This window comes from Pinus tabuliformis, chromosome 1_1, assembly GCF_031772625.1.
Source record: "Pinus tabuliformis cultivar Carrire ecotype Pingquan chromosome 1_1, CPIR1, whole genome shotgun sequence".
In the NCBI taxonomy this organism is placed as follows: domain Eukaryota; kingdom Viridiplantae; phylum Streptophyta; class Pinopsida; order Pinales; family Pinaceae; genus Pinus; species Pinus tabuliformis.
This window is the reverse complement of record NC_142297.1, coordinates 397,404,402-397,413,160: the sequence shown is the minus strand read 5'-3', so window position 1 is coordinate 397,413,160 and position 8,759 is coordinate 397,404,402.

The window sequence follows — 8,759 nt, the reverse complement described above, 5'->3', positions numbered from 1 at the left end:
AAAGAACCCCCTGCAGAAACTGTGTCCAATCCCCGCACCCAAAATTTCCACCCCCTCAGTTTGCCACCAAAAACCCTAAAAAACCCCAAATCAACCCTTTTGATCAGTTTACTAGCCTAAAATCAGTGTTACCTTATTGGTCATCTCGTCCATTGAAGATTTTATTGAGATAGACCGGAGAGAGCCCTCTCCTGCCCCGTAGGGCTAGCTACGAGGCTAAGTGTTTTGATGTTGCCTTGAGGTTTACCTTTCTCAGCCTGAGGTGAAATTTCAAGCGCTAACACGTCCAATGTTTACATTTTCTCTCCATGTTGGCTAAAACCTTCTCCCAGTGAACTTTCTGCCACGGTTTAAGAGTCAGGGGAGCACCTAGATATTTCGAAGGAAGGGAACCAATCTTGAATCCAAGAAGCCGGGATAGGTGAGCTTGAATTGTTGGATGAGTGTTGAAGAAAAAGATCGTAGACTTAGAGAAATTAATCTCCATACCAGAGGCTCTGCTGAAGAGATCAAGGATACCCCTGAAGGCCAAAGCCTCCTTCACTGTGGGTATACCGTGTAACATGGTATCGTCCACAAATTGTTGATGAGTTGTGGCTGGTATCGAGCTTATCGGTTGTAGACCTTTTATGGATCCTTCAGCTTTCTTCTTGGCTATGATTCTGCTTAGTCCTTCCATCAGGATCACGAATAGGAAAGGGGATAGAGGATCACCCTGTCTTATTCCCCGCGAAGGAGTGAAAGGGGTTGAGGGAGCGCCATTGACAAGGATTGAATATCTTGGAGATTTGATGAGAGCAAGTATCCATTTGATCCATTGCCTGCAGAATCCGAAAGCATCCAATACAGCTTCAAGGTATCTCCAGCTCACTTTGTCATAAGCCTTTGATAAATCTAACTGCATTAACATTTCTAATTCTTTTCTTGAATGAAGTGAGTGGATCATCTCCTGCGCTAACAAAATATTATCTAATATTTGTCTTCCCTCAACGTAGCTCGATTGCTCTTCCGATATGATACCAGGAAGAATCGACTTTAATCTATTGGCTATGACCTTTGAAATAATTTTATATATAACATTACATAGGACAATAGGTCTGAATTTATCAGGTGTCTTTGCTTCCTCAACCTTAGGAATGAGCGCTAAGAAGGTTGAATTGATGGATTTTATAATAGTTCCTGAGCGTCTGGAATCCTCAACCACCCCCCAGACCTCCTGCTTAACAATGCTCCAACAAGCCTTGTAGAAGTTGATGGTGAATCCATCCGGTCCTGGTGCTTTGTTGTTTGGAATACTCCTCACTGCCTCCTCCACCACTTCCAAAGAGATTTCCCTTCTAAGGGCCCAGTTCTGATATGAGGTGATGGATTTAGGAATGGCTTCTGTCAGTTCCTTGATGGCTTCCTCTCTATTTATATGCGGTTCCTGTGCAATGGAGCTAAAGTGATCCGAGAGCAGAGCAGATATATCATTGTGATTCTTTAGTATCTCCCCTTCATTGTTTTTTAACTCAAGAATCTTGTTGGCACTTCTATAATCTAGAGCCGACCTGTGAAAAAATTTAGTATTCTGCTCCCCTTCTTTTAACCATTGAATTCTTGATTTCTGTTTCCAAAGTGTTTCTTCTTGCCTGAATCTGCTGTGCCACTGCTGTGTAAGAAAATTTTCCTGCTCAGCAGCTTCCTCACTGTGGATTCCTGCTGCCCCGTCTCTGTGAATCTGTTCCAATTTGTTCTCTAGAATGGTTTTCTCCTGGAAGATGTTTCCAAAAACCATTCTATTCCACTCTTTTATCCTTTCTTTAGTTTCTTTCAACCTCTTTTGTAGATTAAACATTTTGGAACCTCTTACATCCAGAGGTTCAGACCACCATTTCTTAACCATCGTGAGGAAGTTAGGGTGGTCTAACCAGAATTTTTCAAATCTGAATGGTTTATTCCTTGGAGTGCCCTGAACTTCAACAATAAGCGAAATTGGCCAATGATCCGATCCTCCACTTGGAAGGATGTCTGACTCTGCTGTGATACCATCCATTATTATGCTTTCCGAGATTAGAAATCTATCCAATCGAGAGGCTATCAACCTCTCTGCCCCCCTTCTGTTGTTCCAGGTGAACTTGCCACTCTTGGGGTATATGTCTACCATTCTGACAGTATCAATGAAACTTGTGAAGGCTTCCACATCCCTATTAATTTTCCTTAGACCCCCTTTTTTTTCCAGAAGGGTAGTTATCATGTTGAAATCACCCCCCAGAATACACTTGGACCTTGGATATCTCTCAATAAGTCGAGTTATTGAATTTAAAAAACTTATTTTATCTTCTAATTTCTGAGGACCATAAATATTGATGCATAAGAATGACTCAGAGTTACCTGTAGGTTGAGCTTCCACCGCTATGAAGTGTTTGTTCGCCTCAGCTGAGATAATCTGGATTTCCCTTGTATCCCATAGTGTTGCAAGGCCTCCTTCTCGTCCCTGGCTTTCAATCTCTAAAACTTCTAAATTTCTCCCAAGCTTCTTACATAAACTGTTCATGCTTGAGTTGCTGCATTTAGTTTCTTGTAAGAACATAATTTCTGGTCTATATTTCTGAATTTTCCGCTTTAAAATTCTGTGTTTTGCTTGGCTATTAAGCCCTCTTGCATTCCACGATATGATCTTCATGTTTAATCAAATTTTATTGATAGGACGGGAAAGCGCTAAGCGCCTTCATCTTCCCTGAGTTTATCATTATCATGCCTAGCTCTTGCAGAGCTTCACCACTTGTTCTACGGCCTCTTCTCTTCTTCTGCTTTGAGCTGGATGATTTCCAAAGAAGACTTTTCGAGTGGAGGCTATTGCCTTTTACTATGCCTAGCTTCCTGTTTTGCTTTTCTAATTCTGCTTTTTGCCTTGCTATGAACAGGTCGTTTACCTTCTTGATTTCTTCTTCCGGTGCATTTTCTATTCCTCGAGCCTTCCAGCTCTCAGCAATTGCTGGTAGATTCATCCCCTCCCTGGCTAGCGCCTCTTCCAACTCTAGATCCTCGCTTCCTCCATCACTGGTTAGCATATCGGTTTCCTCTTCCGTCTCTTCTGTTCTCTCCTGCATTTGGACTTCGTTGTTGAGGTCGCCTTCATCCGTTCCTTCCCTGGTTGGTTCTTCCTTTTCATCATGCCCTGCATCTGATGTTAGGGTTTTGTGCTTATCCTCCGAGTCTGTTTCAAGATCTAAGATCTCAAAGGAGTTGCTGTGGTTGTTTCTGTCTGTATTACCTTTATTAATCTTCCTTTTGTTAGCTCTCTGTCTAGACTTTGGTTTTATGAAGTTATCTTTGTCTTTGTTGGCCTGTGCTGTTTTGGTCTCTGCTTCCTTCCTGTTCATAGGGAAATCTCTTATCAAATGCCCATTTTCATGACATTTTCGGCATCGAAATGGAATCTGCTCATAATCTATGGCCTGAAAATGGTCCTCATCCCTGTATTCGAGCCATATCCCCTCATGCAGTGCCCTGGAGACGTCCATTTCAACACATATTCTTGCATAAGATGTGTATCTCTTTTGTAATGTCGCTTCCGAGGCTTTGATAAATGTTCCCAACTGGTCTCCAATTTGTTTCAAGGCATTCAGACCCAAATAATCTATTGGGAGAGAGAACAATCGAATCCAGACTGGGACTTGAGTAAAAGAATCTTTTTCTGGGACGAAGTTTGGTTTCCATGGTCGCATGTACAGACCAGCTGAAGCCAAAAAGTATGGGCCTCCATCAAAAATTCTGTCCTTATCTTCTAGGTTGGAGAATACAACCGTGAAGAATGCTTTGGCTCCCAAATGTAGTTTGACATCCCCTCTCGGCTTCCATTGTTGTCTAATCCATTGACATAGAGTTCATTCAGATGGCCAAATTCCCATAAATTTGCAAATGACAGCATGTTCTGCCATGTGCTCTCTGTATGCCTGAATCCCTGGGTCAGTGATTACAACCCTGAGGTTGTCAGTCTTTTTTGGTTTGCAGACCCCATTTGTTGTAGAGTATCTATTGGGGCTTATGCTTGTCTCCCCCTCCTTCTCCGGCTTTCCCTGCCTATTGTCTATTTGCTCCCTGTTTTCTTCTGTTTGTCTTTCCTCGTTCTCTGTTAATTTAATTATTGAGGCGTTTTTGTCTTTAGTTCTTGTCAAGCTCTCATCCCCTTTGCCTTTGACCTCTGTTGTTCTATCTGGCTTGTCAGTTTCCACTTGTATTTTCTCCTTATTCTTCCTGTCGTTCTGCTTGTTACTGTCAAACCCAGAAATCCTAACTCCTTCCTTCATATTTTGCCTCTGCTTCTGCATGATTATTTGTTTGAAAGTAGGGGTCCCACTGGACCCCTCTGCCCCCATCCGGTCGGTCAGCTCTTGACCCTTTCGTAACAGTGCTGCCAGTCTAGAACTGTAAACTTCCAGCCCTGAAACAGGATCAGAACATCAGAAACCCTAGTTTCGCCCTCTGCTCATCGCCTTTTTGGATTCCCCCCATTCAAAGTGTAGTTGAATAAATTTTATTTTTATCATTAGAAATGTTTTGAATGTGAAAATACATTTCTAACTGCTTAATCTAATTATCTAGCTTTTCAGGAATCATTTTGCCATCATAAACAAGTAACTCAAATTTCACATCAAATTTCAAAAGAGATGTTTTCTTAGGTTTCTTATTTTTTTCATATTCTGCACTGGAAGAAGAAGAAGAAGAAGAAGACGATGGAGGTTAAGGTGGTTTATCAACCTTGCCTTTACCTTTTTCCTTCTTCGATGTCTTTGAAGAAGAAGTTGCATCTCTCGCCTTCTTGTCTTTGTAGAATTCTCCCAACATCTGCTGCATAGTCAAGAATGCTTGCTAAAACTATTCATCACTCATCTCAGTTTCAGTGTTTTCACCTGCATCAAATCCTGACATGGTCGACTTATGAATGACTCGTCGCTTTCTAATCTCTGGATCAATCTGCTCAAGGATTCCTTCTCCTTGTTGCGATTCTGACTTGGTTAAGATTCAATGGAAAATTATACAAACACAACCTGCTCTAATACCGAATTATATGATCTGAAATGATCATAAGTTAAAATTGATGTAGAATTGATTAGCCATTTATGATTTGAATGTTAGCCGAAAGTGCAGAAATCAAGGAAAACTGATTGATAAGAAGACTTTACGTCAGCTGATTAAACATAGGAAAGATGCATAACAGAAGTGAAAATGGTAAAAAATAGTGATACCAGACAACAAAGTTGATTATAGAGTTCATCCTTATTGGACTACGTCTTCAGGTCTGCTTTCAATATGGGTGAGTGCTTTATTAGGATTGAAACAATAGAGGTTGATTACACAGAGATTTTACCAGAAAAATGTGCACACAGGAACTTCTAATCACTGTCAATGGATAACTCTTTGAACCAACTTTCCAATGCTTATCACGGTTTCCAATTATGATTCCAAGATGCTCCTGTTACACTAAAAACAAAAGTACGTCTGACCTCTAGAATCTGCATACAAAAACCAAAACCACTCTTCCCTTCAACGAAGAAAAAATGCCTTTTAAAGGTTTGCATGTACATCAAAAACACCTTTGGCTGATTCTTCAAGATGAAGTGGTTGCTCCTGGATGAGGTTTTGAGCTCGTTCTAGTTGTTTAATGCCACATAGGATAAGTTGGCATGGTGGAGGAATTAGTTTTGAACAAAAAAAAACCATACAAAACCCAAAAGTAAACATTGGATAAGCACTTAATCATAGGTGGTTAGTTGACCAGGTGGAGGTGTTGAAAGCTCCCATGTGAACAGTTGTCTCTTTGAGAGTCATCTGTATACTTTCCACCTAGTGGCTTATCCCAATGATTACGGCTACTGTTACTCTGACGATTTTCCATGTGTCCACCTCCACCGCAACATTAATTCCTGGCAATTTACATGACCTGGCAGCTTACTTGCAAGTGTTCACATGCCACCGGTAATCGCTATGGTTCTGAGACTTGGAGGTTACCACACCTGACGATTAACACATGATCACATGTAACTCCGCTGTGGTTTCTTCTACAGTCTACTCATGTGGTTCTCTAAGTCAATAGTTAATTCCGCTCACATGTCCCCATTGCGGTCAGGCTGGCGGTTAAGGTCTGTGTTCAGTTTTATAATGGTTTTTAATGGTTTTACAATGTATTGACATGACTCAAGAGTTAATAGGTTAGGTTTTATGTAATAGGTTTTAGCACATAGCAATGTTTGCAATAGGTTTGATAGGACTTTAGGTTTTGATAGTTTTGAACTTATGTTTTGGCTTAATGTATTTTTTGATACATAGTTGCATTTAACTCTAGGTTTAGCATTTTACAATACATAGTGTAGGTTTTTATAACACATTTATCATAATGTGACATAAAACCAAATGCACATCATCGAAACAAGTGAAATTTGTGATGAAAACCCTAATGACAAACCATAACGAACCCCCACAACGGGCGACACAACCCAAATCCTGAGAAGCGAACAATAAACACATGTCGACGACCAATCCTAGTGGAGCTGACGACAAACTGATTTTGACAACCAAGTTTTAAACCATCTCAACTGAACACCATGAAAAACCATAAACATTACCTGAACAACCCGATCCATAGCCAACATTGTCGAAACTGAATTGAATGCTGACAATGACACTGAACATTGATCTGACGAGATCCTCTCAGATCAATCATGAAGTGACTATGGAATGGAAAATCATAATATCCTCAGTAGGATCGAAAATTCAAGTGTAAGCATAATTTTGGAGGGTGTTGATTGCAACATCAACACTTGGGGACATGCTAGTAGAACTCCAACTTCTATGTTTAGGTTTCACTTTAATTCAAGGTCTCAGTGTTTTAGGAAGTATTGATTCATAATGTGGATTATCTTAGCTTCCCCATTTGACCTATTTATATCATAGGAAACTAAAATGCATCTAGACCTACTCCTAACATAACCAACTAGAAGGTCAAGGCTAAGTGTAATGAAATTTCCAATGTAGCTACCATAACTTCTCTCGACCTACAAACACAAAGATATAAGAAATTAATACTGATATAAAACAATGTGAAAAAGGGAAGATAATAACTTGAAAATCTTTCAAAAAATATTAAAGGTCTTGGCTAATGCTAGAAATATGTGCCATAGAAACTAATTCTAACCATTTCACAAATTTACCTTTTTTCTTGTAACAACAAACAACCAAACAAACCTTGAAATCTTGTTGCGAATGTATCTGCATCTGTGTTGTCTTGCTTAGTAAACATAAAAAAAGATCAAATCTTATTATTATAATAGGATCTTGGTAAGTATGGTTTCTATAACCATTTGGTGATTGGATCTTGATATTCAAAACGACCAATTTGAAAACCCTATGACTCATGAGAAAATAAAATTTTAGCTAACACATTCGAATCACAAAGGGAATCTATGGTATTTTGACTAGATTTGGAAATTAACATATAAGGTTATTGATTCTCTATTGATCCCTTTGTATCCAATTGCATGCAGAACCAAAAATATGAAATCTTAGTGAATTAAAAACAATTGCAAACATCGTAAATCCATGAAACCAGTTAGGATACCGAGTTGACAAAAGGTTGGAAACATGTGCCAAATTAACCCCAATATTTGTGTCAATACAAGGGTTTTGGCACACTGAATGAATGAAGCATTGGGTAGCACTCCTAAATAGAAATTGTGCTAGAAAAATGGTTAAGTTAAAAGCATTCACAAGAGGGACAAGAAGATGATCGATATGTTGGGTATGGAGCATGATTATCTTCTGTATTCAAAGGCCTCAGCGAGATGTATACCCCAGGAATATTATACACCCCTCCATGCGGGGGTTGATCCCCCTTGGCTAGGGGGTTAGGGGGCAAGTAGTCCCCCGGCGGGTGTTCGGGGGCAGCGCCCCTGAAGCTAAAAATAGATGTAAGATTGCCTTGTAAAAGTCTAGTAATTTCTAGTCAATCTAGGCCGTTCATTAGGCAAATGATTTGACAGTAGAAATTATGTTTAGTTTAGGGTTTTTGTCCCTAGAAGGCAACCCCTCACTATATATGAGGGAATTGTATTGCATCTATGCATCTCTATTTTCTGAGTGAGGAAGAGAGAGGAGATTGAGAGTGGAGAGGGTGTTACGGCAGATCTGTTGTAGGTTGTATCTCTTTAGTTTGCTAGATAATATGAAAGGAAGGACTGGTTGTTTCTCCATGGACGTAGCCCAAACTAGGTGAACCATGCATATATGTGTCTCTATTGTTTTGTGCATTTTCTGTGTTTATATTTCTACAGTACTTTATGTGTTCCATTGCTTTGTAATATATAATTTTCTAACACGATATTGGAAGAGTTTGACAGAGAGAAATCCTCTAACCCAAAATGACCTTCATCTTGATAATCAAAATGATACACTTTGAAACTATAAGGATCTATGAAATATGTGTTCTCTAACCCTTGGTCTAATACAAGGGATTCACATGAAAAGGGACTAACTAAACAATAATCCTTTATCTGATTAGAAAGCCTATCTTGAGGATTAAGAAGATTAACTTGGAAACAATAAAATTCATTTAAGGATGAACTTACACCTAGTGGATGAACGTTAAGGAAATAATTATGCATGAAAATCTGGATCCAACTTATTTCAGAGGTCTCGGCAGAATTTGAGTGCCTGACATAACCATCTATAGGGGCTGAACTGCCTCAACTTCCTAATGGGTCTTTGAACTTTCTAACAAT